Consider the following 27,444-nt stretch of genomic DNA (forward strand, 5'->3'; position numbering starts at 1 on the left):
TCAGCACTAGGCACTTCTCCTCTCTCTCCACACTCTCCCCAAAGAGGGTCTCATCTGTTCCCCTGGCTTTAAATACCACCAATATGCTAATGATGCCCAAATTTGCAATTCTCTTCCAGAACTCTCTATGAAATGGAAACGGGAATGCAGTAACTTGAGAAGTGAATTGGAGATGACACAGGACTCAGCACTAGACACCTTCTCCTCTTTCTCATGTATGTGATGATATCGTCTATTCCCTCAGTTATAAATACCAGTTACACACTAACAAAACATAATCCCAAAGTTTCTCTCTGGGAGGCCGAGGTTTATGTATATTAGATAAATAGATAGATATCTCACAAATATCTCAAAATTTAAAATTTGCATGTCCAACCACTCGTGATAATCCTCCCCAAAGCCTGTTTCTCTTCATTCTTCTCCAAATCAGTTAATGGCATAATTATTCATCCAATTTCTCAACTCAGAAACTGCGCAGTCTTCCTTTTGTCCTTCATTTTCCTTTACCCTCATATATAATCCACCCCATCCATTTGAACTCACAAATGGACCTCAAATAGTCATCTCTATCTCCAACTACCAGAGCTCTAGTACAAGCCACCATCATCCCTTACTGTGAATCCCTCATTACTCATCTCCCAGCCCCCTCCTTTGCTCTCTTCAACCATTCTTCATACAACCTTCAGAATGGACTTTTAAAATCATAAAAATGGATTAACCTCTCTCCTGATTAAAAATCTTTCAGTTGCTTCCCATTTCATCTAGAATAAAGTTCAGTTTCCTTATCATGGCCTATGGATAGGTTGTCCCCCACCTACCTATTCAACTTCATTTTTCATTTGATCCCTTATGATTATGATCCCTTATTTGACCCATTTTTTTGATAAGCTAATTAAGGCTCATGTTAAGCATGTTAATAAAGCAGCACGCAGAGTTAAAATCAATCGAAGTCTGCTCATGTCTATGCTGGTGTTCTCTTGAAAGTGAAAAAGTATGTTAATAATCATAATGATAATAATGGCATACATTGCTGATAAGTATAGAAAGTTTGCTTTGTGTCAGGCACAGAGCACGGAGTGCTACCCACCATGTCTCATATAATCCTCTCAGCAAGCCGTGAGGTGAGCAGCCTTTCTCCGCACTTTCATGAGAAAGTGGAGATAAAGGATAGGTTGAGGAGCTCTGAAGCAAAGCCTGAGTTCAAAGCCTCACTGGTCTCACTACTGAGTCTTTGTTCCTCATCAGAATTGATTATTAAAATGAAGATGTTTTCCTTTCAAATTAACAAATATTTTTAAATGATAATACCTGGGGCTGAGGAAGGAACAATGCAATAGGCATCCATGTGAGTTGCTGCTGGGGAAGTAAATGTGTACATTTGCATAGCTTAAGGAAATAATCCTAGATGTGTAAAAGGTTTGAAGCATCAAGATGATCATTGAAACATTATTAACAATGATTCTATAATGTAGAGAACATATACAATTTAAATATATACCCCAGTGGACTCTCTATAGCATTCTTCAAACTGTGAGATTTAATTTATTTCTCTCTTTTACTCAGGTCAAAGGGCTTTACTGCTAAAACCACTTAATCGTAAAATGACTAGAAAGCATAAACTTTGAAAGCAAAGTTAAAGTAAGCTTCCTCTCCCTCTATTAATCACAAAATTTTAAAAATAGAATTACACATCAAGTGACTCTAACACAAGAGAAAATATGACTATTAAGCAAGCTATTTTAAGAAAAGTATCATTATTTTAGTCATTACTAACACTCTGGCTTTAACTTCTATCTAGCCTTACCACTGAACTTTAATAGAAGTACATGAGATAGCATCTAAGTCCTGAACATTTACAAAACATTTCCATGGGAAAAGTTAGAATTTTAGGAGTGTTGAAGAGCAGCACATGAACGTCTTTCAAACAGTAACAGGATATTTCAAAATCTCAACATAAATGTATTAGTATGTTCAACCAGCGTAAACCAGACCTTATAAAAATGTGCTTACAGCAGACAATAACCTCATTATGTTCTCCCCATAAAATCCAACACTATAATGTGAGAATAAATCATTATTTCCATCCTTATAGTGTTGTTTATGTCTTGCCCAAAGCTGGAGCTCATTTCAAAGTAAACTTCCTAAAGGAACATAAGGATAGATAGATAGGTAGATAGATAGATAGATAGATAGATATAAAGGGGCTTGCTTTGAAAAAGCAGCTCAAATAATAATGTCAACCAGATTCTTTTGCCTCTCATCAAAGGTTTTGTTTTGTTTTTCTTTCTCTCATAAATTCTTCTTAGAAGGACTACTCTTAGTGGCAAGGTCAACCTTGTCTTACCCCAAGTCACTAATGACTGAATTGGTAACTTGATATCTGAGAAGTCATTCGCTGTCATACGTCTATCACAAACCCTTCAGAAGAGTAAGAGAATGTAATGCCTTACATTAGGACCTGGCCAAGTTAAGGTAGAGTTTCAATTTTATTGAACTCTATATGTGCATGGGGGGAAAAGTGATTGCTTTGTAGCCTATAAATATATTGCCAGCGCTAGCAAGTGGCAGGACATCTATCTCACTCTAGAAAGTCAAATGCTGCAATGTGTCACTTTCAAACTTCTCTCACTGGTCCCAGGAAAATATGTACAGATTTCAAATAAAGTTATTTAAAGTAGATTCTGGTATACACGTACTCCAAAGTTAAATTTTCCAGTTAGACTGTCTCCAGTCAATCTGACCACTTCAAGCTGACAGGCAAGCCAGTCAAATAAGCAGTCACAGTGGGCCAAAAATCTGTCAAAATGGTTTGCTTAACTGGTGATTACTTTTTGACTGACTTGAGCAGTCAAGTTAATCAAAACAGTCAAACCAGCTTTCCCATGTGTACACGGTCTTAGCTCTTCCTGTGTTAGTAGGTGTGCCCTGTTTACATATTTGAAAGAGTTTTATTAAGTTACATTGTTTAAGAGAAACAAGTCAAAAAAGTTATGAGCAACTAGTTTGACAGTTAGGGCTCCCCTCAGAGCTGGAGCTCAGCTTCAGCACTGGGGAGAAAAGGCTCATGGGGCCTGCTGAGAGCTCCAGAGGGAGGCAAGGGCAGGGGCAGACAAGGGAAAAGCACCATGGGAGCAGGAAGAAACCATATGCCCAGCTCCTAACATTTCTTGGTTAGAGGACTGAGATGTGTTCTGACACTTAGAAAGAATCCAAGGAAGTGTTTGGTGACATAGATACCACTGTTAACAATGGTTTTTGATTCTTGGTGCGAAGAGCCATTTCTGTCAGACAAAAGATAAGCTTTAAGAATCCCCTTAATTTAAAAATGAGGGTGAGGGCTATTTAATTTCTCAGCTTGCACAAATGACAACCTTGAACTGCAGTCTGATGTTTCCAAAGCAGTGTTAGAGGAGCAGTTAGGATTATAGGGTTTGGAATCAGCCCACCTGGCTTCAAAGCTGGGTTCCTCATGGACAAGTTGTATGACTTTGGGCCAGATATTTCCCTCCGCATATGTAAACACTCTTACCTGTTCACTGGGTGCAATAATACTACTTAATTTCCAGAATTGTTCTGATTACTACATGACTTAATGTGAGTAAAGCACTTTCAGTTGGGGAAGGTAAGGAGGACTTGCTGTAGAGAGGCATCTGACCAGAAGATGGTCCAGCTCAAGTTCACCATAACTGTGAGAGTATCTTATTCAAAGGAAGGATTTTTATAAAGTACTAGACTTCTTTTTTACTAGGGTTTTATGTTTTAAGTCATGCCCCAATTAATAGTTTTACCATTTAATATCTTTACCATTTCTAATAACGATGTTAATAGGTACATGGCTAATAAGTATATGTGGACATTGAGCTGGGTGCTTTACCTTTACTTTCTTATTTAATAATCATGAAACCCAATGAGGTATACCAGGTTTACACATGAAGAAATGAGTTTACACACGAGTTTCAATCAAATTACATGACCTGTCTGGGATCAAACAGCTGGTTATGACAGAGCTGGTTTTGAAACCTAAGCGCCTTGTTTTAAAACCTATGCTCATTCTAATACACCATGTTTCTAAGAACCTATAATGTAATAAATATCTAATTAATAATAACATATTTCTGGTTCTTCCAGCAAAGAAGAGTAGCTGAAATTGCAGGTTTGGGACTTCCTAAAGAGCAACATTTGTCTATTGGGCCTCCAAAGGTATTACTAGTAAATCAGAGGAACCAGGAATATTGAACACTGACCTGGCATATCCAGATCCCATGTTCTTCCTACTCTCTACACTGCCACTTTGGGTTCCAAAAAAGTACAAAATGTCTGGATGACAAAACTCACAGATTCCAAAGGATTTAGAGCTATAAAGGATTTCAAAGGCTGGTTAATTAAGAAAATACAGGTAGACTATCTCATTAATTGAAGATGGCTCAAGAATCAATTAATAGCCTGAAAACTAAGCAATTCTTGTGACATCAAAACTATTTCATGCCAATTTCTTGGGTGATTTTTCTGCCATTGATAGAGGTAATAATCTCAGAAAGTAATGTGCAAAAAGTCTAGACTCTGAAGGAGTATGAATGAATGAATGATACCTCTGGGAAGTGCCCAGCCTTCCAGCTAAAACTCAACATAGAGGGTGTAATCCAACATAGAGGATTAACATCTCAGGAGATTTGCCCTAGGTCAGTTCATATCTCTGTGATGCCTTATCCTCTAGATGGAAATAAAAGCAGTGAACTCTCTTAAATATGCCCTATGGTCTGATTAAAGATTGAAAAGGTCTCTAAAAATCCACAGCACTCCCAGGGAAAAATGCTAAATATCATTATCGTTATTACACCAAATGCCATAATTTGGTCTCCTCAGATTCCCTTTTTATGCAGATTCCATCAAACTCTGACTTTTGACTTTTTGCCTCTGACCAAATCTCCAATGACAAAGCAAAGGGAAATGTTGAGGCAATTAGTGGGAAATGGAAGCAATTAATTTCCTTTTTTAGTGGAGACCTGGCCTCTGTGAACCAGTTTAACCAAAAGTAATCAATGACCTTTCTCTGACCAAACTGAAGCAAATCTGCTTGATATTTGTCACTGGTTATCCATCTACTGCTTCAACATTAATGAGTCTCTTCACTTTGCCCCTTTCTTTTATGAAATAGAGCCATCTATTCTGGTCCCTTGTTACCTCTGCAACTGCCATTTTTGCAAATTTAATGTAGTCAAAGACCTCGTTATCCATGTATAAACCTAGGAACCACTTTTAGCAGAGCTGTGATTTTTGATTTCCCCCAACCCTTCTCCCTTGAACTGTTACCCCTTCTCTGCTATAAAGATGGGATCTTGTTCAAAATGAATAAAGTAGAACAACAAAGATACAGTTTAAGTTTAAAAGTTCCCCAGAAAAGACTACAGAGTTTACTTAGGCCTAAGACCCTTACAGACCTAGATCCAGGTCACTGCTCCATCACTTACCCACTGGTCACCTTGGAAAAGTTACCTATCCTTCAAAAGCCTCACTTTTCTCAACAATGGCAATAGCGGACTTGCCTCAAGGGCATGTCAGGCTCAAATGAGGTGATAAAGTCTTTAGTACATGATGAGAGCCCAATGGATGTTAACTATTATCAACTGTGGAAGAGAAAAGACTATTTCATGTACGATATCTGATTTTGATACTGGTTAAAACTCCTTCTAAGATGACTGCTACTCAAGCAGAAGTAATTAACATTCACTGTCTCTCTTTTATCCCTCAATACAGGACTTACTATTTCAGCTTATGCATTTATTTTATAAATTCTTTCCTTCTCCTAGCATATTATAGGATATTTTTGCTTGCTATTTTGTCATTGTTGCTGCTTGTTTTGTCTTTAGACAAATACATCTTAAGCAACTGGTTAAAGGTTGCGTTACATATTTCACTGGGTGTGTTCAGGGGGGCTGAATCTAAATGAATTTAGATACTACTTAGTACACCAGTGTTTCCTATTGAAACAAATAGAAATGAGAATGAACTGGAAAAGTAGATGTGACCTATGAAGAAAAGGCAAATTATGCAGAGTTGCTTCATCCTCTACTTCATTTTGCTCTGAGAGCTCTGTCCTAAGGCAGAGTCCTCCAAGGCTATTTTCATAGGAGAGAATATATGAGACAGTAGCCCCTGGTTATGTTCTATGCTCTAGAAATCTGTCAGAAATGTTAGATCAGGGATCCCATAGGGAGAAGCAGAGAAGTCCTCCCTTTGGGTTGTGACCTTTATTTCCAATCTTAGAGCTTCCATGACCAATCTAAATTTGATATCCTAGGAGCAAATTCAGAACTACTCTTCAAGCATAGGAGACTTTAACACAACCAGACCCCTCTTCCTTCACACTCAGGCCCAGCCCCAGCCCTTCATTCACTCTCCACGCTAGGTATTAATTCAACATAAAATATTCAGCTAACACTTGCACATACACACACACAGACTTATTTAAAGTCACATGGCAAGTTAGTAGCAAGCTAAAAATGCTGAACTTCTGACTTCCTATTTTACAGTGTGTTCTATCAGCACTAAACAAAGCAACCACAAAGAAATCACTGAATCACTTGCAAATATTTCCTTGGCCCACTGGTTTGGGAGCTAATCCATGTTCAGTTTAAGTGGTTATTTTTACAGTGGAAAATGACACAGTCCACCACCTTTGATTTTCTTATGAAGTAGGTTCTACAATGTTTTTAGTAAAGAACTTGCCTTCTGTTGTTGCCAGAGGTACAACCACTTTGCACAGTATTATCCAGAGACACATAATTGTCCTTGCTGTATTAAAGCAGATACAGGAGCACTCTATAAACAAAATCTAAAACTTATGACTCTGGTCTTTCATCCCACCAATCTGTGTTCCAAATGGCCAGAGATATCCTGCTAAAACACAATCAGAACAAGCTACTCTTGTTAAATCTGTACAACCCTTAAAAGCATAGCTCTTATGGTCTGCCCCCACCTTAACTCTCCAGCTCTTCTTTATGTTATTCCTCACAATGATTCCAAGCTATAATCAAAGACCCCTGAATGTGCCATGCTTTTCACATCTCTGCTCTGATGGAAAGAGCAAATCATCCATCATGTGAAAAGTGCCTTACATATGTGTAGGACAATCATAAGCTATAGAAGAGGAAAAGTGATTGACTAAATGGAGAGAAACATTTGAGAGATGCCTCTTAGCCTAAGACTAATTAAAGAGAAGCCTAAAAGTTTACCAAACCTTAGAGTCTGATGGTAAAAATGCTACTGACAAAACTTCTGTTACGGACGTCAATAGTTCAGTAGGTTCAAATCTATTTGAATTTGCACAGGATCAAAGGGAGCAGAGAATGTAAACATCCTAGCTGCTGAGGAATTCCCTGCAGACACTAGCTGACAGCATTACCTGTCTATAGAGAGATTTTCAAGGCAAATAGGTACTGGTCTAGATTTTTGGGGGGTGTGGAAAGATGTCTGATAGAATGAGTTTTCACCAATGGAGGAAAAAAAGGGATACAGTGAAATGCCTGATTGAACAGATAACCCTGGTTCAAATGCTCTTCTGGATGGAAATACACCCAAGGAAGCTAAATATCTTTCAGAACTTAATTGTTCATGTGCATATGAACTTTTGTATTGGAAACATGTTCACAATAGAAGGAATAAAGAAAGGAACAAAGGGAGGGATAGAAGGATTCTCTGGCCCAGTGGAAGAAGCTAGAAAGTGAATCACAATCTGTTCCAGTACACAGGCCGAGGAGAAGTGTTTCAGGAAAGGCAAGAAATGATGTGGAAATACTCTTCCATGGTAACTCTTGGGAATAAACGTTAAGGGGATATGGGAATTCGTATTAAACCTCAATCTCTTTCCTAGCCTCATTCCCTTCAATTGCCTTTTTTAGTTCTATTTTTGAATTTCACATGTTCTTTCAAATGTGAAGTGATAAAAAGTAAAACAGCAACCTAATGGGCTTTAAGATCATTAGGCTCAACCTCCTGCTGTATTCTGAGAACAATTACAAAATTAGAACCTAGGGTTTTCTGTCCTTAACCAACCTGTTCTTAAAACTGTCACCTGAGGAAATTCCACAACCTATCTTACTATCTCACTTTTCAATAATACAGATTCCCCCAATTTTCCTAATGTTTAACATAAACTACCTGTAATACATTCCCATACCATTCTTTTTTGCTGATGAGTAATTGACCAAGACATCATGCTCCAATAGCTACAATTTAATGGAATCACAAAATTATCATCAACTAAGTTCTCACAAGCAAAATAATGTCTGACCAATTTTGGTGTATCTCCAAACACCTATACCCTGACCTACAGTTTCCTGAACAGGCTGGTAATTCACAACTCTAGAAAATAAGGGATATTTTTGTATGTTAGTTTATTGATACTCATTTTTCTATAAGACTACTGTTAAGCTCTCCCCTTATAGGTTATGTTTTTGAAAACACTTGTGATTCTTACTGTTTTCCTCATACATCCTCTGCTCTATGCCTCACTGACTCTTCTTCCTAATCTTAGTAAATATAATCAGTAAAACCTGAGCAAGAACTATATTTTGCACTATACATTTGTTTTGGGTTTTTTTGCCAAATAGTATAAAATTTGCAATCTGCTATTTGTAAACATCGCTTCTCTGGATCTGCTATCACTCCATTGCTTAATCCAATATTTTTTACTATAAGGAGTTAATTAAATTTTCCTCCATGAAGAATCTGGTATGTCTAGTGAATTTCATTTTGTACATTGATTTGTACAAAAATAAAATTGAATTTTATTTATAATTGATTAATAAAGAATTGATTATACATCCACTTGTATGTTTATTACTTTATCAGTATCCATCATTATTCCTTTGAATCATATTTCACTAGTTTATTTGAAACTATCATGTAAGAATATTTTATTTCTTTCAGTTTCTCCTTTCCTTATTTCTCCTTTCTAACTATTCAAACCACTATTTTTAAAATTATTTTCCACTTTCACTGTGTTAATTACCACAATTTCTGAAAATGTCACTAATGCTAGACATTTCCATCAGATTTAAATACCTCATAATTATTCTGGCTATCTAAAACTTATAATAAACACTTGTGCCACAGTCATTAAAATTAAGCTGATTTTTAAGGAACTTTTTTCAGTTTGTTTCATTTTTGACATCAGCTCCGACTTCCAGTTCAATAAAATTACTCATACACTGAACTATTCTACTGCTTTGTAATGAAATAGAAATTTTTTTAAAAATAATGATAAACCAAAGAAATAGACAACATGAAAATTATCTCTATTCCATTTGTTTTATAGCTAAGAAGAGTTTTTATTCTCAAAATGGAGATTACAAAGTTTGGCCTATTTAAGGTAGCTTCCACCAAAAAAAGTAAAAGATTTAGTATTAATTCAAAAGTTACTTGAAAGTGTAAAGCTATGCTCAGATTCATCTAAAATAGAAGTGAAGCAGAATTGTCTGAATAATCTTGATAATGAACTCTATATTCTGTTTCACTTTGCTTTGTTGACACAGTCTCTGAACAAGGAAGAACTGTGAAGGTTATTTTAAATTCTCTTAACTTTAAATGAAGTTTCTAGTAAATAAGTTACTAAAAAGCTACCCAAAATGAATTAAAGATTACCTCAAGTTTATTTTCTTCTCAAAATGTGTATTCCCAATGAAACATTTTAAGATGATACTGAAAGCATGGGATTATAGTTCATATAAACAAATATATATATAATATATGTGTTTTTATATACATATATATATAAACAAATATATATATAATCTTCCAGTCCCTACTACAACTCTGCTAATTATTACAGTTGAAAACTATTACTAATAAACTAATTGAAAACTATTATAATAAAAAGTTATTGCTTTGGGATATTTGACATCTCCTACACAAATTTTTCAGATTCAAATCTCCATAAAAAAAACAGAATAACTTTTAATGCTGGAAAAATAACATATACTAAAATACTATCTGGTGTTATTTCTGCTATGAATAGTATGCATATTTTCTTACCTTTAAAAGCCAATAAAATATATATTGCTAAAATGTAAACAGAAATTAACATTTACTCATAAAATAACATAAAAGATGCAATAAAATGTTAAATCATGTTCCAATTTAGTAAATACCCAGGAATATTAAACTGGAAGAAGAAATTCCTTTGGTTATCATGAAATAAAACAGTGATTTCTACATCTTGATTAAAATAAGACATTAATAGATTGAGTTTTAGATATATTTTACCCAAATTACAGCAAATCGTAGCTCAACTACTCTAATATCCTGATATCCAGTGATCATGCAAGATGAATCTATAATTATCAGCAAGCCACACATATCAAAGTAAAATAGGTATTGATTAGACTTGTCTTTCACAGTTTAAAGTACAGAAAATTAACTTGCCAGTTTAGTTACCTACCAGCAATGACTGGATTCTATCAGTGTTATCACCTTTACAAACAGCACCAAATTATAATCCCTCTTCCCATAACATAAGCACCATGCCAAAGGAGACAACCAAAGTAAACGCCCTGATCATGAATAATGAATAGTTTGGGCTGGTTGGAATCCACTTAGTTGAGGAAAGAGAAAAGAGAAGTGGCTCATTAGGGCATTTCCTGAACCTTGGTTGGAATTTCAGTTAAGGAAGAAGAAATGACACAGCAGTTTCACGTAGGGGGACTTCCTTTCTTTATGTGAAATATGCTACCAATTTGAGAAATAGCACTCCAACAAAAGTACTCCACAGTAATGTGACCACAGTAAAAGCTCTAGTTGATCCCATTATTGCCCCATAATCAACATTTCTTCCCAGAATAAACACAAGCAGTAAATGGTTGTTATCAAAATGGACTAAGATCCCACATTTATTGCGACATGTCAAGTCTCACACTTAACGTTTCTTCAAAAAGCTGACCTGCACCGATTTTCAGTTTTTAAGAATTGCAGTTTTGTTAAGAGTGTTAACAGATTTTGAGTTTTTGCTTTAGGCCATTAAATTTCCCATATTTCATATAATCACATTTTCCTTACATATGATTTAGCTCTCAAATTCCAGGATAATTTTCATCTTGTCCAGGAATATTTTATTTTCCCATGTAGTTGGAAGATATATATTTCAACTTACAAGATTTCTAATTTTTATTATTATTTTTATTTTTCATATCCCAGTGTGACATATTTTTAAGGGACATGAGTACTGGTTACTCACTCACTGCCTTTATAAATGAAACATCTAAAGAGGTCTCATTTTATATATTAGTTACCTGCATGAAAGTAAAAATCTAAAGATACAACTTTGTTCCCACACTATAATTTGTGCTGTGAAAATTTGCATTTATTTTATAACAGTTACATCATTACATATAACATAATTACTAAAGTTTCATGCAAAGGTTACATTCAAATTCCTCTCTTTGTGTTTTATAAGAGCATGCAATTAAATTGACACTGATGTTTGTCAAGGAGTGACGTTTATGTGAAAATGTCTCAGCACTTTGTGTCTTCTCTGAAGAACTGCAAAACTATTAAGTAAAAATTTTAAAAGTTCTCTCATTATCAATAACTAATTTTTGAGTCACCTTACATTTTCTTATGATGTTATCACACATTTAAATCTCCTAAGGTGATGGGAAGGAGTAAGTACTTAATTTAGAGCAAAGGTGATTGATTTAAGCTAATTTTAGAAATTAAAAAAACAAGATTAATAAGAAATATTGTTAAGAAAGAGAAACATTTGGGATTTTAACTCATATTAGAAACTACTTCAGATAGAATTATAATTTAAAACACATTTGTGTGATTCAGAAGGTAAGTTTTGAAGCTCTATTATTATAAGGGCATACATTTTGGTTTTTGAAAAGTTGGAAATGCACACGTGGATACACACACCTGAAGCAAAAGGCACCAATGTGTTAACAGTGCTTATATCTTAATGGTGGTCTAGAGGAGCACTTAAGATATTTTAAAAGTTTTGTTTACCTATAGCTTCTATATTTTATATAATAAACATGTTTGTAATTTGTATCAAAATATCGTTTTGATTTTAAAAATTGTTTGTACACCAAAACATTTAAGGGTAGTATACTACTTTGTGTGATGCTGTGATATAATAAGAAATAAATATTTGGTCTTCATCCTTGGTTCCTGGTTCACAGTTCTTAATAGGGGTGAGTAGAGCATCTTTTGTTAATCATATAAGCCCATTTCAACTAGTACATGAGTTTATGTTGAAGAGGTGACTTCATAGGCCCCAAAATAGTTTCCGGATGAGGGCTGGTTGTCAGAGGAAACAGCCACGTGATTGGAGCGTTGTTTTTCTAAATCACAGATTTGATAATTTTATTCTCCTTACTTGTAACCATCAGAAGCTTCCTACTGCCTAAACTGATTCCCATTACTCTAGAATAGCATATAAAAGTCCTCACAACCAAATCTAAGTCTGGATTTTAAGCTTCATCATAAACATCCTTCCTTCCTTCTGCTTAGAATGTCCTGATGCAAGACTCTCCCTTTTTCAAAGTCTAGATTGTGTCTGACCCCCTGTCTATAGGCTTTTCTTGAAAGATAAGAATTAAATGCTCTTGTGTGTGTGAACAAATGGAACTTTACATATCTTTCTACTATAAGTATTAATGTCAGTATATTTTAATCCCAAATAAATTTGTAAATTCAATATAATATCCATCAAAATTCTAGTTAGAGTCTATTGGTGTTTCTATTATTATTTACTAAGAAGAATAAATGAAAAACATAGCCAAAATATTTTGAAAAAAAATAGTGAAGAAGGACTTGACTAATGAGATACTGGACATACTGTAAAACTACACTAATTAAAACAGCTTACTGCTGGCATACAGTAGACAGAAAACTCAAACATGCATTTTTAGAAATTTAGTATATGTTGAAGGTTGTATTTCACATCAGTAGGAAATAGATATATTTCTCAATAAATACTTTAAGGGCAAATAGCTAACAATTTGTTGGGAGAGAGGAAGAGAGGAAGAGAGAAGTAGACAGAGACCCATACTTCTACTATACCAAAAATTCAATTTGAAAATCTTAAAGATGCAAATATAAAATTTTAAAAATCACCCCCCAAAATGTGACTATTTTGTAATTCATAAAGTAGAGAAAAATATCAAGAAAGTCTAATGTATTTGACCACATACAGATTAAAATCTCTCTAAGAAAAGAAATACTTTTTAATGACTAAAAAAAAACCTGGGAAAATGCTTTTATTCCTTAGCTTTAAATCATATAATATGTAGGTAATCATTACACTGTATTATAAAGTTTTGATTGTTTGTCTTCTTACCTAAAGATGTACTTATTGCTGGATTGGATCATAACTTTTTCTTCTTTGTATTGGTAATTCTTAGTTTCATGACACTGGAAATTATGTAAAATGCTTAGATTTATTCCAGGCAGGGAGCAAAGGACCTGGGATATTTAGACCCCCTAAAATCCATCAGTCACTGGCTTCAGGCTGCCTCCAAGGGAACATTAACTCCCAAGCATATCCTGCCCAAGTTGCAGCTGGGCAAAGTGGAATCTGTTCTGCTGAGGGCAGCCTTCTGACAAAACTTCCATTGCAGGCGATTGGAAGACAAGCTGTCATTCATTGAGATGGTAAGTGGTATATGGAAGTATAGACAGAACATGGACAGCATATGCTCCAAGTACTTATAATTAGTCCTGTCACACAATAGACATGTATATTAAATACTAAGCCTTATGTTCTTCACAGTAGCTTCTCCATCAAAACCAATACTTTATCTATCTATCTATTATTCATTGATCAGCTTCTATTGAATGTCTACCATGTATCAGGCAGTAGGATACAAAGACAAGCTGTTGTGATCCTTACCCTCAAGGAGATTAAAATCTAATAGAATTTGGAAGATAAATTACCTACGGTTTAAGTTAGCTAAAGGCAGAGGAACAGTAATTTAATAGATTAATATATGAAATAGCAAACAAAAATGATGTAAGGAATAAATGGATTGTTTTCTTACATCTGATTTTGTGAAGGACTGGGATATTAAAATGAGAAATGTCACAAAAGTAGAGGCTGCTTGGTTTCTAAAGTCAAACATATTTGGGGGCACTAAGGTAACAATCAGTAATAGATAATGTCTACGATAAATAATGTTTAAGTTAAAAACATATTAACAGATTATAGAAGAAAAAATTTTCTGTTTGCCAAATGGCAGCTAATGCATTTTTGGAAATGGACTCAAAAAACATTCCTACAAGTAAGTAGAAAGGAGACAAGAAGATTGCATACCAGCTCTTCAAAAAAGAAAAACAATGCATTCATTGTAACTTCAGACTGCTTTCATAGAAGTCTCAAAGATAAAAGATTATTGGCAAAGAATCCTTTTAATGGCAATTGATTTTATACATATATACCTGGGATGTTGAGGGTCATTATGCCCATAAGTATGCCTTTTTTCTTACCAACAAGTAGCCTACTTTAAGATAATCATTAATTTTTAAAAAACTTCCAACCTGATAAACACTGAAGAAATCTAACTTCTCTTTTCAAAAGCTAAATTCAAGGAAAAGATATAACTCTCCTAAGAAGTTTGCAGAAAAAGTCCAGAATCAATATTACCATAGAAAACAAACAAAAACAGATGTGAGTATATAGAACTGGAGTTTATATGTCCCTCAAGGATAGAAATTATCCTTTTACAGAGAGATTAATATTATCATTAAGTCATTTGGCAAATAATTCACATTGATTATTCAAAAGTCTGATTTCATTACCAGAAGTGCATAAGTTAGAAAGTGAATGTTCCCTGTTTGTATGTGCTTACTCTACACTTTGCCTGAATAGCACTTTAAGATAAACACTAAATATCAAATCTGATCTTAAATTCCAATATCATTTAAGAATTACAGACCATCAAACATATAGGAGTTCATCCCACTAAAATACTAACACTGAAACTTATCTAGATTTCTACTATTTCACTAGCACATTAGCAAGTGTAGTATTTGCAAACTTTCGATGTATCTTTTAAAACTGCATTTAAGTTTTATTCCATCAAAGTTATTATGTCCTTAACAAGAAGTGTACTAGGCATGAGAGCTGTGGAACATGTGTAAAATCAGTATAAATATACAATTGCAATAGTAGTACTTTTTCAGTTCTAAAATGCTCTCATCTACTTCAGTGAACTTCACAAACATCAACTCATCAATCCACAGTGTAAGCAGAAGTGCATGACTTAACATTGCTCCATGAGAAATGGAGAATCAAATGACTTTTGCAAGTTTTTCTGTCCCCAACAAATCAGTTTTGAAGAGCACGAAGTCTCTAGAAACCTTTAAGGCATTAATATAATTTAATTCTTCTATGATGCCAAGGGCTTTAAGAATTCTCTAGAGCTTATGTTTAATCTTGGCATACACCAGAGAATTAAACAAAGAATCGGCTCTTCTAAAAATTATGAACTAGGCAAAATTTGTCTTTAACATGCAATCTCTATGTCTTTTTCCCTTTTGCCAGACAGGTGCCATGATCCCTTATCATCTCCCCACTTTGCCACTATCTAAAACTATTTTTAGGAAACTCTCTAATTAATTCATTATGTACTTTATTCGCCAAGGTATAAATGCCTAATAAGACTTAAAATATTCTCCTTCCCCAAAGCATTTGCATTTGGAAGGTAATAAATCCTTAAGGTAAAGACAGAAGATATATTTAAAATTGGGAAGGGAAAATTATATATAAAATTCCAGAAATCAGAAATATTCCATGGAGGCTACCATCTAACCTATACTCAGACGAGACGATGTATGTATTATCCGTAAAATAAGTAAACGTATAAAGCTTCTTCCTTTGTAATATTAGGAAGTTCCAAATGAGAAGGCATCTCCCATGATTGACACTGCAGCTCCCTAGAGATTGGGAAAATGATAATTCTTTTGCAGTCTGCCAAAATTGTACAGTTGTTCTCTGCTAGACAGGGGAGGACAGGATATGCTGTGGTAATAAAAAACCTTCAAAAAATACAGAGTGTTAAAAACAAAACGTTATTTTATACTCTATAAGTCCAGTGTGGATTGCGGGAGGTGGGGGGAGGGAGGCTCTGTTCCACACAGTTACTCAAGAACCCAGGATAATGGAGGCTCCATCTCCATATATGTTTTCAACACCACTGAGGCAGGCAAACAGGATGCAATGAACCATATGCAGGTGCTTAAAGCTTCTGTAGGAAGTGACACTTGTCACTTCTGTTTGTCATTCATTGGCCAAAGCTGTCAATGACCATGTCTACTTCAAAGGAAATTAACCTGCATAATCCTTCCATATGTTGAGAGAACTGAGATGTTTGTCATTAGGATCAATGACTATAAAACTCTCCTAACAGCCTTTAACTTATCAACTTTTCCCAAGAGAATCACTCTTTAGTAAAGTTTAGTTCATCTGTATTGTCACCTAAGAAACAAATTCAGTCCATGCAATAATAAGCTATGAACTTTATTCTGAAACTCATTATAAATACAAATAGGAAGAGAGAGTAGGTACAGGAATAAGGGAGGGAGTAGATTGACAGAGAGATGAAGATGATAATTTTGATTACCATGATTTGGGGAGATAAAAACTAAAATAAAAGAAAAACTCTCTGTATGAGTATATGTGTGTTTATCAGTATTATTATTTTTGTTCTTATGATCTATGCCAAAAATGCTTTCCGGAATCCCAAGGAGGGAATTGCCATCTTTCAAAGAAGTATAAAAATATGAGACACTTCACAAATTCATAGTTCGCTATAAGCAAACATGAAGTTTCCCTGAGGAAACTCTAATAATTATAAGAGTATAATAATTTTTAAAGGAATAGAATCTGGAAAGGTAATAAGATCAGAGATAGAGAAAGAATAAGTGTAGAAATGTGTTTCCTATTTCCATTTTGAGGGTTTTTAAAATTCCTTTAGAGGTTTAAAAAAATGCCCACGCACACCAAAGAATCATCAAAGTATACTTCTTGTTTTAATCTATAATTTTTGGTTGACATTTTTAACTATGATAAAACTACACTCTGACAAAGTAAAATAAGAAGAAATAGAAGGGGGAAGAGGGGAGTAAGATTGTCTTGTTCCTCAAGTAAGATAGGAAGTAATATGCAATAATCTACAAAGTCTAGGTGTGACCTATACAAAGAGAGTAGAATAAAGCAAGGTATAAATGTTCTCCTGGGGATAATTCATACTCTTGGTGACAAGAAATGCCAGTGGTATTTAAATTCACTTTGGTCAGCAGGTGCATGATGATGTGGGAATAAAACAAAGGAAAATGAGGCTCATAGGACTTCAATAAAGGTGTCAACAAATGCCAGGAAAATGATGGCACTGGCAGGAATAGTCTTTGCTTAATTGATAATGTTTTAGGAATTAGCCAACATGATCTGTTCTTATTCCCTAATTTTTAAAAAAAAGTATACAGATGGTCCCCAACTTATAATGGTTCAACTTATGATTTTTCGACTTTACAATGGTGCAAAAGCAATATGAATTCAGCAGAAATCATGCATCAAATTTTGAATTTGGATCTTTTCCTGGGCTAGCCATATGCGGTAAGATGCTCTCTCCCCATGCTGGCAGCATCAGTGAGCCGCAGAGCCCAGTCAGCCACATGATCACAAGGATAAACAATAGATACACTCGCAACCATTCTGTTTTTCACTTTCAGTGCAGTATTCAATAAATAACATGAGATATTCAACACTTTATTATAAAATAGGCTTTGAGTTAGGTGATCTTGCCTAACTATAGGCTAATGTAAGTGTTCTGAGCACATTTAAGGTAGGCTAGGCTAGGCTATGATGTCTGGTAAGTTAGGTGTATTAAATACATTTTCGACTTATGATATTTTCAACATACAATGGGCTTATTGGGACATAACCCAATCGTAAGTTGAGGAAGACATGTACATACAGAGAGAGAAAGAGAGAAAGAGCATTAATATTTTCTATTAATAAGATTTTTCACCTCATTTGGGCTCAGAAGAGAGAGGCCAAACTAAATTCACAAATCAGCTTTGGAAATATCTTTTCATTTCAATTTTTACAAGGCACATAAAATAGAAATTACAAATAGAAAGACCTGATATTCTAATATTATTTTTGTTTTACAATTGCATTTTAAGTACTCCACTTTTATTTATTTTCTTTCCCCATATTAGGAATCTATTGTAATGCTTAAATTGCACAGTGTCGTGATGGTCAGCTTTGAGTTCCTGGGTTAATGACATCAAACCTGGCAAGCACAAACGTGCAGCCACATATTCATGACACAGAGCCACTAACATCATGGCCAATGAAAACCATCCTACACTTTCTAAATCACATTCCCATCCCCACCTTTGCCATTTGGGACTTATCTGATATGGGTTAACCCAGATTCGCCAGAATCCATGCATGGTTCTTGCATTTGTAGGAATTGTGATTCTTATGCCAGATATTAAAGAATTAACATTGGATTATTCACTTTCATTTTGTCAGAGTTCAAATGTTAGGATAAATTAAATATACTGCCATGGCTTAGGAAATTTAAAATGGAACACATTCTTTTTAGGTAGAGGTTTCCCTCAAGGGAATATTAAGACTTAATTTCCCAGGATACTTAGTTAATGTAACTTGAGTATCGTAACTTGAGTATCTATCTCCTGTTGTGACACTGAAATGAGAAGGATCTGTCAAATATACTGAAATATTTCTTGAAATATAAATAACTGGGTGTATCTAGACTAGCATGTAAACATACTAATTACACTGGGTGTAAGCTATGTGAATTGCCTTATCTTTCAATATAACATTTGTATTTATTGCATTTCCCATATGGTAATGCTTCCTTTCATTTTGCTATCAACTAATGAGGGAAAAGTAGAAAAAAATATATATGTATACATATCCAACTAAACTGCTAGAGAAGGTCGGCCAAGTATTACAAAATATAAGCACAACTCTATTCAGATATCAGTTCTAGATTCAAGTAACTTGGGGCATGTGTGTCATGTGCCAGGAGCTGTGCTAGGTGCTTTCACTTGAACATGAAATGCAGTGATTTAAAAGTTTTTTAAAAGGTAACATACTTCAGAAATTATAAAGTTAGAATATTGGAAAATTCAACCAGTTGAAAACTTCCTATGTTAAATAAGAGAAAAAGAGAGCTCGCAAGTGGCAGTGGCCATGCTGGTATATCTGAAAATCTATAACAAGTAATAGTGTGCTCAGAAGTGATTCTTTTCTCATGTGTATGGATCTTGCTAATCATGTAGAAAACTATACTTCATTTTCTGGTTTCAACTCAAAGCAGGCAGAGCTGAGTTTTGAAAAACCCAGGGATTTCAGAGGTTCTATGCTCCCTGTGTTGGATGACAGCTCTGAAACAAAGAACACACACACACACACACACGCACATGCACAAAAATATGGCAGAGCTTCACAATCAGCCAGTTCCTGAAACAAGGGGCAAAAGATGCATCTCTCACACCATATATAGACCTACAACTCTTTACCTTCTGCTGGCAAGCTGATATAAAGCTACAGATCAGTTATTAGAGAAAAACAACAAGTGTGACATGGGAAAAACAATAGTGAAAGTGGTGCCTAGTAAGCTTCATTTTAAAGAAAAGGAAATACAGGTAAAAGTATCAGATGCAATAGTTAGATTTTAGATGTCTATACTATCAAGTCACAGAATATAGGTAGCAAAGTGAAAAATGACATTTTAGCACAATGAGATGAATGCAAACCCACAGGTGCCACTGACAGTTGGTAGAATGGCATTCTTTTCTAGAATAGAGTCACAGAAGAACATGCTTGGCTTTAAAAGAAGTATGATATACATATACATTGTGGAATGATCACCATGATCAAAATAATTAACATATCTATCACCTCACTTAGTTAACTCTTTTTTTAAATGCTGAGAACACTTTTCTACTCTCAGCAAATTTCAAGTATGTAACACCATATTATTAACTATAGTCTAGTTGAAACCAGAACTTTGTAGTTAAAATGGAGAAACTTAAGTTTGTTATTAATTTGTTAATATTTCATCCTTATAGGAATATTAAACCTAATTATGGATGTAATAAGTAATCCAGAATGGCTTTTTATTAAATGAAATTGCCACAGAAAGATTTGGAAGCTAGAACTAAACATTAAAAAGAAAATTATCCATGCCTGAATCCAACAGAATGCAGGACTCATTCAGGAGTCAGGCAGGGATGATGGGGAAAAATGAATAAGTCAATATCTAGGTCAATATGCCTCTTCTCCTTCTAAATTCCATTAATAAATCTCATTAATTCAACATGGAAGTAGCTGAATAAAGCTCAAAATTACAAATTTGAATAACATATTTGGGCTTCTCTTAAACCTAAAGGCTCAAATTTTCCAGAAATAGAAAATACACTTCCTTTACATTGAGAGAGGGGGCTATAATATGTGATCACAAATATATGTACTTTTGTTGAAAAAACTTGAATCTTTTTACTGGTTAACTCAAACTGCCTTGACTTCTCATGTTTATGCAAAACAGATTTTTTGGAGAAAAAAAAGAAAGGTACTGTAACATCAGAGGAAATCATCAAAGAACTAGTGGCAACATCTTAAGGCTTTTATCAAAGTAGTGAGGGAATGCATTAAAGCAACAATATCTGAAGCTTACATGTGATGGGACTACTAAATTTAATAGTGTATCTTATGAACATATGTGGATATAATGATTTTTTTTGTTAGAATACCTCATTCTGAAGGACTTTCTTCTCAGTAAGAGAACATTATTCTCTCAAGACAATTCAGAAAAAAAAATCCACCAATATTTCATTAATAATAGATATCTCACACTCTACAAACAGATGACCAAAGTTTTTGAAAACTATATGCACTATAAGTGAAGGTTATACAAAGGGGAATAAGCTTATGAATGGAAATAGTCATTTAAAAATCCTTCATCAAATTCCTACGAGAAGATGGTGGGCTAAAACATGAATTGTTAAAACTGTCATATTATCAATATGTAAGGGTTTAAGTAAAAATAAGGGGCTCTCACCTAGCAAATCTTGCTGAACAAACTATGATTAAATTTGAGATTTCTATTTACATTTATCAAAATGTGTTAAAAATAAACCATTTCTTATTTTTCAAAGAAAAAGTATCAAAAACAGTATAAAGTTTTACCTGCAAATAATAGTTAAGAACAAAAAGGAAAGGAAACCCATATGAAAATGCATGTTTTAGTATTTAACAGAGTATGACTATTTGAGATGCTTTACCTAAAAAATGTCATGAGAGGTCACCAATGGGTTCACTCATACCCTGACAAATCCAAGGTCAACTTCTTATGCATATTCAGTCTACGCGGGGCTCAAAATGAACTAAACATTACTGAATTCTTTGATTAATGAAGTAGAATATATGGGTGGGAATCGTGACACTATGAAAGAAAACTCTTCTGGGTGCTAAATGTGGCCTTCCTGTGAATGTGAACTACAAAACCACTAGTATCCAATTTCGGGACCCTCAGCTGCCAAATAATGCTTAGTTATTTTCTCAAAAATAAAAAGGTAATCTACAATCTCTAAAAGTATATCATTTAAATTTATGGCAGAATTAGAATCTAAGTCTTCCAATGTGAACGATGTTAAATTTTACTCAGAAGTTGTAAACTTGGGCCTCTGAACATTAAACAAAGTGACTTGCCCCAAAGAAGACAGGAGTAGGATTCATTAAGTATTCTAAAGTCCTTCTACGCATATTCTCCATCCTGGTCAGAACAAGTCTTATCAGATATCATGCAGTATGATAATGTTACTGTCTTCTAACTGATATTTTAAGGTATTTGTACAACATCTATTTAATGAGAATAGGCATTTGCTCTTAATTAGTACTAATCGTGTAGTTCTTTATATTCAAAACAAGAGATTAATTACATGCTCTGAACATAAAATTTAAATTATTTAGAATATTTTTTCCTTTCACAGTGTTATAGTTACCAAAATAGATAAACTGACCTACACTTACTTTGTTATAAAATCTTATTAGAACGTAAGCTTATTTTCCTCTGGCTACTGTATCAGCAAAATGTCCTTCAAATCCTTTAGTGTTAGTTTTCTCGGTTTTTTTGAGCAACTACTTGGGAAGCATATTTAAGGGTCTAAATGTTAGGTAATAAAATGAATCACTGGTTCCTGGTAAAGAGCCAGATGCTGAATGTTATTCTCTTCTTCAGTATTTTGACTGCCTACACCTGCTGATTCCAGGCAACTGACAGCTTCCCAGTCTCAGGCTCTGAGGCATGATCTGTAGTTCTACCTGGAACCTGCCTGTGTAAGATCTAAAATACTTGATTGGGACAAGCAGCACCCATGAAGAAGTTTCTCTTTTCCAAATTTGTTTACACTGAGCAGCACTGTCTACTTCAGTGAAAGGGAGACCAAATTCAATTTTTCCAGTTAGGTAAGGAATTGTGTGGGCAAAACCTGAGCAAACTAGCACCCCGGATCCAAAGAACCCCAGTGTTGTTGCAGTGCTGCCTAAAAATTGGCACCATGTGATGCTACAAAGTTGGCCAGATCCTTAATCCAACACGACTATAAAAAAGAAAAGAAATAGGCTTATAGTTATTTATGGGAAAAATATCTTTTCCTTGTTTCATACCATAAGTTCAAAGAGGGCAAAAGCTTTTTCAGTTTAATCACCATTGTACCCCACTACAAAACTTTGTGCACAATTAGTGTTTAATGGCTCTCTGTGGAATGAATGAAATTGACAGATATTTGGTATTGATTATACTCCCCATAATTTAAATGCAGCCAAAGTCATCCATTTTTGTTTCAGAAACATGTATGTCAAAAAAAAAAACAAAACAAACAAACACAGCAGGGCTTCCCTGGTGGCGCAGTGGTTGAGAATCTGCCTGCTAATGCAGGGGACACGGGTTCGAGCCCTGGTCTGGGAAGATCCCACATGCCGCGGAGCAACTAGGCCCGTGAGACACAATTACTGAGCCTGCGCGTCTGGAGCCTGTGTTCCTCAGCAAGAGAGGCCGCGACAGTGAGAGGCCGGCGCACCGCGACGAAGAGTGGCCCCCGCTTGCCACAGCTAGAGAAAGCCCTCGCACAGTAACGAAGACCCAACACAGCCAAAAATAAATTAATTAATTAAAGGTATCCTTTAAAAAAAAAAAAAAAAAGGCAAAGCATCTGGGGCAAAATCACACTGTACTTTACATTTCTGAAGTTGTGAAAAACTATACTCATATACATAGACCATAATACCTGCAAGAGAAATGAGCTAGAATACAATCCTTTGAATTCATGCCTTGGAAGCTTATGAAGAAGACCTCTTCTTAGAAACAAAAACAAAATAGAAACAAAAGTGGTGAACACTTATAAAGCACTTATAATATCTCAGTAACCACACTAAAACTGCACAAATATGAAAAACAGTGGAACAATCCTATGAGGAGGTACTATGATAATCCCCATACTACAGATGAGAAAACTGAGGCATAGAGTTCAAGTAAGTGACCAAAGTCATACTAGAGGCAAAATTCAAGCTCAGGAAGTCTGGCTCAAGTTGAATTTTTACATTATACAACATCATTACTAAATGATGAGATTCTTTGGGTATCTCAAACTAAACTCATATAAGCAGTCCAAAAGGAATTACTTTTCTACAAAACTGGGGCAAATAGTATATTTTGTATTAATACACATCTAATGACGTTTAAGCCCATAGCATTTTATATTCAGTTGCATGTGTTTGTATATTTACCTACATTAGCATAGTCTGGAGGAGGAGAAACAGAAAAAGGAGCAGTATGAATAATAGTAAAAATAGCTACAAACACTTACTGAATATTTACTATACACCAGACACAGCGGTCAGCACTTTCCAGGCATTATTGGTTTAATTCTCTCCCAAAATTTTGATAGATGATACTATTTGTTTCATCTACTTTTCCAAATTATAAAACTAAAGATTGGATAAAATAACTTTTGGGTACATCAGGTGCTCTTCAGAGCCTCATGCAAAGGATGTGAGGTGTGAGAGGAAGGGAGGAGCCAAGTGCTTTGTCCTGAGGAATTGTAAGGCTGGAGCTGCCATTTCCTGAGATGAGATAATCTGCTGGAAAATTTAGCAGTGTGGTTTTGGATGTGTTAACTTTGAGGTGTCTATTAGACATACATCCAAATGCAAACATCCAGGAGGGGAGGAGATGCAGTGTACAAATGGGGGGACTGGTCAAGGTAGGGGCACGGAGAGTCCATTCAGAGTGAAAGGAGGGAAGCCAAAGGGTGGACAGACTCCAAGAGGCTGGGAAACATGGCTGTGAGTTTTTGGAAGTTCTTTTCTGATGGTTCACACTTCCTCAGTGAAGTACAATGTAAGAATGAGGAGAGGCATTCAAGGTTGGTGAGAAAGGAGACATGCGAAACAGAGATGGAATGAATCTTGGACATGTAATTGGATTTCTGGGGAGCAGTAAGGGACAATTTGAAGTTCACAATTATTAATTTAAAGTGAAACCAGACAGCCTGTTTGCTTTGCGATTTTTCCCTCTACTTCCTATGTTCATGTACAGAGTACAGTTGGATTTGAATAGGATTTAGGTTTTGCCAGACAAGAAAAGTGAAGGAAGAGATGGACAAAGGATTTGAGAGTGTGAATTAGGGCATTTTGATGTTGCCAATGGTAATAATGTTAATGATGATAATGATAACAAAAGCTAAACTTATAGTGCAAACTTTGTACCAGGAGGGAACTGTTCAAAACACATTACATAAATTATTTATTCTTCACAATAGCCTTATGTGGCATGTTTAACTATTAGTATTGCCATTTTATAGATGAGTAAACTGAGGCAGAATGACTAAGTAAATTGTTGAAAGTTATAGATAGTAAATGGTGAAGGCAGGATTTAAGTCCTTTAATTCCAGATAGTCTGGCTCCATATAATAATAATTCCAAACTGCCATGAACAACTGTGGAATCTATCAAATAAGGAGTGAATTAAGAACGTGAAGAATGAAATGGTAGAAGGAACAGTGGACTGTAGGTTCCAGTGGAGTAAAAAAGAACAAATACTACAGCTGTGGATTTTCAATGATGTACAATAAAAAAATCAGAAGTGTTAGCTGGAGAGTGGAATTCTTGGAATTAAAGATTATGAGGGGGCTTCCCTGGTGGCACAGTGGTTGAGAATCCGCCTGCCAATGCAGGGGACACGGGTTCGAGCCCTGGTCTGGGAAGATCCCACATGCTGCAGAGCAACTGGGCCCGTGAGCCACAACTACTGAGCCTGCGCGTCTGGAGCCCATGCTACGCAACAAGAGAGGCCGCCACAGTGAGAGGCCCGCGCACCGCAATGAAGAGTGGGCCCCGCTCGCCGCAACTAGAGAAAGCCCTTGCACAGAAACAAAGACCCAACACAGCCAAAAAATAAAAATAAATTAAAAAAAAAAAAAGATTATGAGGGAAGTGCATATATTTGGAATGATGAGGTCTAGAATATAATAATTAACGTAAAAGGGGGGTTAACATAATAGAGAAAGATCACTGGAGGAAAAGAGGTTAAGGAAGTAAGAGACCAAAGTACTGGAGACATTATCTGCAGAAAAATTGAAATCACCAAGACAGAACAATTTGAAGGGAGAATGACATAGATCCAGGGGCTAAAATGTTGAGGGAATAAGGGGATTGACATTAAAATGGTGACTGATGGATAGGGTTGCCAGATTTAGTAAATAAAAATATAAGATGCACAGATATATTTTAATTTCAGATAAGAAAAATAAATTTTCTTTGAGTATGTCTAAATATTGTATGGGACATATACATACCAAATAATAACATGTTGTTCACCTGAAACTCAAATGTAGACCTGGGCACCCTATATTTTATCTGGCAACCTTACTAATGGAGCCAGCATCTGAATTCAGATTTTTCCAACTCACAGATTTAGTTCCTAAACTTGATAACATATCTTTATTGCTAGTATTAATTTAAGCAAATAAAGTAATGAATAAATCTTATTGAGTCAAAAATTATACTCCTAGTTTGCTAAACTAGAGTAAATGCATTTCATGATCTTAAATATGATATTCATATGAATATATAAATGCACATGGCATTTTATGAAAGCAAAAGCATTTTGAAAGCATAAACTGTGATCTAAAATTTTTATCACTAGTTATATGTGTAGTAAGATATCAGTGGGTAGGCTCCCTGATCATCCCTGTTGTTAACACAGTTTAGAGAATAAGTTCAATTATGATGACAGGAAAATAGCTATGCATCATCACAAATTATCTTTCATCTTTGACATAAATGGGAAAAGATTCCTCTCAGTAATTCCATAGTTATATTTAAAACAATTTAGCATTGTGCTTGAAGTTATGCTTTTAAAAGCAATAGGCCCCACAGTTTGCAATCAATGCTATAGTAATCTCTGTCATTTAAATGTGTTTTTTGTGGGGTTTTTTTTTTTTTTTGCTTTTTCCAGTGCTATTTCACACTATCTCATCTTTAATTTAAATTCTTTTTGAATGATGTAGACAAAATCAAGATCAAGAAAGATAGTAAAACATGTGTGTAAAAGAAGAATAGAAATCTAAATTCAAAATAAATTAAATATACAAATATTTTCTGATATTACTTAAGTAGTGATTTTACAATCTACTAGGAGTCTTTTAATGTTTTCATACTATGGGCTTTTCCTGAAAAATATATAAGTAACATATGAAACATACATGGATTATATACTGCAAAAATATTTGTAATAAATATTTTATAAAATTAATATTGAAAATATTTAAAGAGGTCTTAAATGTACATAAAATGTTGATTTTTTCTTTGAAAAATCATAGTACCAGCTAGCTATGGGACAACTTCCTGTAGCCTAAAATATGTGTAATTGTAGTTCCCAGAGTTAGGAAAGAGAGAGAGAACAGAAAAAAAAAAAAAAATCGGATGAAATGATAGCCCAAAACTCTTCAAATATGGTAAAAACTATAAACCCAAGAAGCTCAATTAAATAACTCCAATCCCTAAAGATCATGGCATACCATTACTAAATTGTTCAAAGCCAGTGATAAAGACAAAAATCTTAAAAGTAGCCAGAGAAAACATGTTATGTACAGAGGAACAAAGATAAGGATGACAGCAGATTTCTGTCACTGAAGATAGTGAAACAGCATCATTAAGGTGCTGGAAGATAAAAATGGTAAACCTAGATTTCTAAACTCAACAAAAACATCTTTTGAAAATGAAGGTGAAATACTTTTCCAGACATACAAAATCTGAAAGCATTCAACACCAGCAGACCCATACTATCAGAAATGTTAAAGAAAGAAGAGGACTAGAAATAGTGATTTATGGGTACATATTTATGATTTTTT

The 27,444-nt window shown here is 34.8% G+C and overlaps 1 protein-coding gene across 7 annotated transcripts in view; it reads right to left on the bottom strand.

Moving 5' to 3' along the window:
- TFEC (transcription factor EC) overlaps nucleotides 1–27,444 on the bottom strand; it is a 688,992-nt gene that overhangs the window by 101,748 nt on the left and 559,800 nt on the right. The window contains exon 1 of one of the 7 annotated variants that reach the window (XM_082472380.1): nucleotides 10,439–14,058. The exons of the other annotated variants lie outside the window; for them this stretch is intronic. The gene's annotated coding sequence lies outside the window, so the exon portion shown is untranslated. Of the gene's footprint in view, nucleotides 1–10,438; nucleotides 14,059–27,444 lie in introns of those variants that run through there. 7 annotated transcript variants of the gene reach the window in all.

This window comes from Balaenoptera physalus (genome assembly GCF_965194825.1).
Source record: "Balaenoptera physalus genome assembly, chromosome: 8".
In the NCBI taxonomy this organism is placed as follows: Eukaryota; Metazoa; Chordata; class Mammalia; order Artiodactyla; family Balaenopteridae; genus Balaenoptera; species Balaenoptera physalus.